The sequence below is a fragment of the Cibotium barometz genome, chromosome 6 (genome assembly GCF_041138505.1).
Source record: "Cibotium barometz isolate CiBa-2024 chromosome 6, ASM4113850v1, whole genome shotgun sequence".
NCBI classification, from domain to species: domain Eukaryota; kingdom Viridiplantae; phylum Streptophyta; class Polypodiopsida; order Cyatheales; family Cibotiaceae; genus Cibotium; species Cibotium barometz.
The window spans coordinates 18,071,273-18,078,042 of record NC_141051.1 but is presented as its reverse complement, the minus strand read 5'-3'; positions in this window follow the sequence as shown (position 1 = coordinate 18,078,042).

Genomic DNA, 6,770 nt, shown 5'->3' with positions numbered 1-6,770 from the left:
AGAGTTGGAGTCAATCAACGTGGAGATACTAAGGAGCTTGCAGAGGGGCATTTTTGTCTTCGTGAATATGGAAGATGGTGAGCAACAACTCTCCCTTGACATCGTGGATGTCAGAACTTTGATGGAGAGGACATCACAGATCACAGATACTATCCTATATGTCTGTTTAAAGTAGGTATCCGAATTGCATTTTTTGATGATATGGTAGTTCTGTCTTTAGTTATTCCCTTTTTCCTCAATGAATTACCCTTGTTTTTGCAGTTTAATAAAGTGCCAGCTTCCACGTGAGAGTCACTCTGAGGTGTTTATTCTCAACTCTTAGCTGGCACCATTGCTACGAAGAAGGAGTACTTCCTAGCAAGAGATTCAAAAGTGGTTCACCTATTTGAACATGCTGGAGGTTACCGTATTAATTTTTCCATACGAATTAGGGTATGTTACTCCTATACGAATTAGGGTATGTTACTCCTATATCTTGTTAGTTATATACATCTAATAGATAGCCTGGTGGATGCCTTAGTTTTAGATATTTCTGCTTTTGCAGGAACCATTGGAGCCTTGCCGTTATAGAATTGGATAAGAGAATCTTGTGGATTCTTAATTCAGTACCAAGATCACATCCTGAGTTAGGCTTGTTAGCAAACATTCAAAGCACCTTTCTCTAGTATCTATGGCTCCTTGAAGTTAGCAATGTATCTTATTGTGACAGCTTATTTATTGTATCTCTAGTTGTGCCAAGGCCCAATGTGGAGGTTAACATTGAACATTCCAAGGCTGATGAAAGCTGAAGAGGCAGAGCCGAAGCGTGAAGAGAAAATAGACGAGAAGCAGACTGCAGAGGCTGAGGTGGGACCTAGTACACAGAGGCAAACAATGAAGAACCTAAGTTTGATGAGGATGCCAAGGCTAGTAAGGATCCCAAGCTTGATGAAGATCCCAAGCCTAATTTACCTGATGTAATGTAACCAACTCAATTTTAAGAATTGTTTCTATTAGCTTTTTTTTTGTCCCTTAACAATGATTATAGGCTTCAATCATATTCAGACTGATTAGAATCATGTCAATAATGGTTCCAGATACGAGGAGGCTTGTAAGATTCCTCCCCCAACCCCCTTTTTGATGTCTAGTATCTTCCCCTGTAATCAACCCTCTTCATAAATATAAAGATCCTGTTGCTAACTATTTTAGCCTAGAGAGAGAAAAATTATTCTAGAAAGAGAATATTCAGATTTTGAATATTTTTGGATAGAAAAATATCTCTTATAATTCAGATGAGTTCCCCTGAAACAGAAATTCAAAAAGAATTTTCCAATGTGCAATTGGAATTAATTGGAAATAGGTATAAAGAACCTTAGTCTAAGGGTTTAGATTTTCAGAAATCTTTAGACTATGGTCCAATTAAGGTTCCTATGGGCCAATAGCATCAATCCATGTGTAGGGAAGAGATAAATCCAAATTTGTAAAAAGAAGATACCCAAAAATGAGTAAATGCTCACATAAGGTGAAGAGTTGAAAATGTACAAGGTTTATTAGTAAAAAACTATGAGCAATATTAAAAATATGAGATATTTTGGGTATCCAAAAATGAGTAAATGCTCACATAAGATGAAGAGTTGAAAATGTACAAGGTTTATTAGTAAAAAACTATGAGCAATATTAAAATGATTCCATTATGACACATATGTAAGGAAGGGGAATTCTTTAAAGGAGGTGCATATTTCACATAAGATGAAGAGTTGAAAATGTACAAGGTTTATTAGTAAAAAAACTGTGAGCAATATTAAAATGATTCCATTATGACACATATGTAAGGAAGGGGAGTTCTTTAAAGGAGGTGCATATTTCACATGCTTGAATGAGTTTTAAACTCATAAAAATTGAGATATTTCATCTCTCCTCTCTCCTCATTCAAGTCTAGTTCCAAAAAGTTAGCTTAACTGACCTAAAAATGGTCAAATATTGACCAAACTGATTTAGAAAATTCTAGAATCAGTTTGTTTGGTTAGGAGCTCAATTTTTCCTATAAATAGAAGCCTCCCCCTTGTTGAAAAATAGATAGTGTTTATGCATCGTTACTCTACTCCACCTAAGCCAAGAACTGTGAATTCATTTAATAATTCACTAGTTTTTGGAGCTTCCCTCTTTCTTCAATCCCCATTAGTGGCTCCATCAACATACTTAACCAATTGATTGGTTGGGGGCCTCTACCGTGAACAAAGAATCAAGCAATTTGTAAGGTAATTAGTGAATATTGATCTTTCTATAATTTCTCAATGTTTCTCTCTTCTCAACCCCTCTCAAGCTTGAGAAGTTTAATTGGTATGGTTTTTTTTTAAATGCTAATGAAGTTTGAATAGTAGTGAAGAGTTACATAATGCTATTGAAGTTAATTTTCATTTATGTTTAAATTCTAATGATTTTTATGTAAATTCCCTCTCTCACTCAAGAAATGGTCATACTCATGACCCATTCTCAATCCAAATCAAGCTTTTCATAAAGCTTTTCCTTAACCCAAGATTAAGCTATGCTTGAGGCCAAATTATTGGCTTTTTTCTATGCTTTTAGTTTATGTATATTAATGATTCAATCCATTATGGATTAATAATCCAATTAGAGATTATTTTAATTATTCCTTAATGATAAGCATTATCCCTTAGAAAAATTGAGATTTATCAGTCATAGCAGCGGAGCTATGGCAAAATTTTTATAAAAATTATGCATAAAATAATCTCATTCAAAGCATAAAAAGAGGACTTCCTACCATATTCTAGGAATTATCATCCTAGATTAATTGAAAGAATTTCATTACAATCATGGAGAAATTGAATTTTAATATCATGCATAAAGGATAAGTTTTTATATCAAAAGTGTTATTTTTACCATTTTTATTTCATGCATAGAAGTATGCATAATGGATAAATTTTTATATCAAAAGTGTTATTTTTATCATTTTTAATTTTCATGCATAGAAGTATGCATAAAGGAAAAAATTTTATGCCAAAAGTGTTACTTTTATCATTTTTAATTTTCATGCATAGAAGTATGCATAAAGGAAAAAATTTTATATCAAAAGTGTTACTTTTATCATTTTTAATTTTCATGTATAAAAGTATGCATAAAGAAAAATTTTTATATCAAAAGTGTTACTTTTATCATTTTTAATTTTCATGCATAGAAGTATGCATAAAGGAAAAAATTTTATATCAAAAGTGTTACTTTTATCATTTTTAATTTTCATGCATAGAAGTATGCATAAAGGAAAAATTTTTATATCAAAAGTGTTACTTTTATCATATTGGATTTCATGCATATAGGTATGCATAAAAGATATTCTTTTTATACTAAAAGTGTGATTTTTCTCATAAATGGATTTTATGCTTAACTTAGTTGCATAAGAGAAATTCTTTTATTCTAAAAGTGTAATTTCCTACCAAACTGAATTTATGCATAAAAGATTGATTTTAATTTCGAAAGTGTTAGTCTCCTTAAATGGAATTTTTGTATAAATAAATATGTAGAGAAATCTTATATTAAATATAAGAATTCTCTTTTTTTTTTAAAAAGATATGAAATGTGATAAGATGTGATAAGAGGTGTATGAGATGTGATAAGAATTGATAAGATGCGTATGGAAAGTGATAGGATGTGATAAGATGTGTATGGGATGAGGTAAGAAGTGTATGTGATAGAATAGGATGTATATGGTTGTGATAGGGTGAGAATGGATGTGATGTAAAAGATTAGATGTGAAGACATATGGGGTTACATGAATGGGAATGTGGAAATGGATGTATGTATGTGGATGTGTGGATGTGGAGATGGGAGTATGGATGTATGAATGTGAAAGTGGATGTATGAATGTGAAAATGGATGTATGCATGAAGATGTATATGCATAGATGTGAATGTGGATGTAGATGTGGATGTATAAATGTGAATGGGAATGTGGATGTGGATGTATGTATGTGGATGTGTGGATGTGGAGATGGGAGTATGGATGTATGAATGTGAAAGTGGATGTATGAATGTGAAAATGGATGTATGCATGAAGATGTATATGCATAGATGTGAATGTGGATGTAGATGTGGATGTATAGATGTGAATGGGAATGTGGATGTGGATGTATGTATGTGGATGTGTGGATGTGGAGATGGGAGTATGGATGTATGAATGTGAAAGTGGATGTATGAATGTGAAAATGGATGTATGCATGAAGATGTATATGCATAGATGTGAATGTGGATGTAGATGTGGATGTATAGATGTGAATGGGAATGTGGATGTGGATGTATATGAATGTGGATGTAGATGTGGATGTATAGATGTGAATGGGAATGTGGATGTGGATGTATGTATGTATGTGGATGTAGATGTGGATGTATAGATGTGAATGGGAATGTGGATGTGGATGTATGTATGTATGTGGATGTGGATGTATGTATGTATGTGGATGTGGATGTATGAATGAGGACGTGATAATGGATGTATGCATGTAGATGTGGATATATGGATGTGAATATGAATGTGGATGTGGATGTGGATGTATGGATGTGGATATGGATGTGTATGTATGAATGTAGATAAGGGATGTGGATGTATAAATGAGGATGTGAAAATGGAGGTATGCATGTAGATGTGGATGTATGGATGTGAATATGGATGTGGATGTGGATGTATAAATGAGGATGTGAAAATGGATGTATCCATGTAAATGTGGATGTATGAATGTGAATGTGAATTAATGTGTCGTCGATATGAGGAAATGGATGAGAATGAGTACACATTGAATGGAATGTGGAATAAGTAATGTGGACTAAGGAGGGATAATGTGGAAAGACGAGAGTTTGATTTAGAAACTGTATTTTGTGACTGTTTGTAAATGACTGTTTTATGTCAAGAATGCTGGGGAAGCATTTTGACCATCTTGTGGATTAAGGTCATGAAGACCTAACTGTTAAAGTTGCAATTGCTGACGGAGAGTCAATGGAGGACGTCTCGCGTAGCAAGGTCGACCGAGGTCTTGACCAGCCTCGGTTCGATTTAAATGGTGAGCTTCCGGTACGGTGGATGAGGGACCAAGGAAGCGGCCTATGAGTGAAGCGCTAGGTCACCTGCGAAGGATCCTAGAGGGTGCTGACCATACGGTGCTCGGGCTCTGGGTCGCCCAGGATACCCACGCGTGCGTCGAGGAAGATATTGGAACAAGGAGTAAGAGTTGTTTTGTGAAACCGGGCATGGATCTGGTTGATTGACCTTGCTGGTCTTCAATGGATGAGTCCATGGCTCTTTATATGGATCTGTTGGTTGATCTTGCTGATCTTCAACGAGAGTCCATCTTGATTTTTATAAGTGATTATATTGCCGAGTATTATGGGCTAGGAACTATTGAAAAGGCCCCCTGTGTGGACAGGTGGTGAGCGTTCTAGTTGCCAATGATGCCATAGATACTCTGATGAAGGAATGATGGGAAATTATGAATCAACCGGATAAATTGGAAGATTATGATCAGTAGTACTATGGTTTCATTAAAGGATTGTTTTAAAGTTAGTTGATGCTAAGAAAAAGGCAATTTCATATTGGGTGTGTAAGTGGTGTGGCTAGTTCTATGTTTGCATGAACTTCCGGCTAGGGGGCCTTGGAACTCTTTTCCTTGGTACCCGGGACAAAACCTAACCAAATTCCAAAATTGGATCCCATCACTACAGTGGTTGGGCGGTTGGCTAACCCATGGGATCGGATGGGGTTAGGCTGGACTGATGGATCCGTAAATCGAGATTTAATTTCTATTATTACGATAGATGAAGTAAATCCCGGATAGAAATTGTTCTATGGATAGGAATCAACGGCTGTGCCTCTTGATGGGGAAAAAAGCGTTGATCCCAATGATCCAAGTGCAAGTTCTTCCTTGATTTGACCAAGTACCGTTAAAGGTGCAGTCAGATCAGTTTGATCAGTAATGATCTTGACTACGTTAGAGTAAAGAGTTATCCTGGTGGAATCGCCCGTGCTTTCCGGGTAAAGGAAGTTTTTTCGGTTTCGGTTTTGGACAAACCGACGGATTAGTCTCTTGTCCGGATATCCGTGGGCGAGGCCCCGAGTGTTGGACCCCTGTCCCGCGCGAGAAGTGCTACTTCCGCTGCTAGTACCCCGAATCCGTTGCTCGGTGGGAATAGGGATCTTACAGTTGGTATCAGAGCCAGGTTGAAAGCTAATAAAGATAATTAAATTCTTATCTGAAATTGGTAAAAAGAATTCAGAAATAGCATTTTCATAATGTATTTTCATTCCGTAAGCTTCTTTAATGAAGAAATTTTAATCAAAAAGAAAATTTGTTTTTATAGATGGAAGTTCCCCATTTATCTGGTATTCCCGACCTCACCCAGTCTCAAGATATGATTGCGTTTGCCTTCGAGCATCTCATCTCTTCCGCTTCAACTCAAACAAGCCGAGCAAGACTCGCACGCCATTTCGCAGATTTATGTTTTCCTACCCCAGCGGAGAGAATACAACATAAGTGGTTTGCAGGGCAATATGTCCACGCCCATTGCAACCGCCATACAATGCTGTGGCAGAATCTTTCATTGACTATGATTCTGTTAAAGCTAAAAATGGTGCGTGGTGTCATTCTATATCATTCGACACCTCGAAATTTCAGACTTTCATGTCGAATTTATAGACTCCTTAGTCGATTTATCCCTAAGGAGAAAATAATAACTCCCTTCGCAGTTAGAGAACTTATGTAACAGGGCATGACTATGGCCCAGTACCGT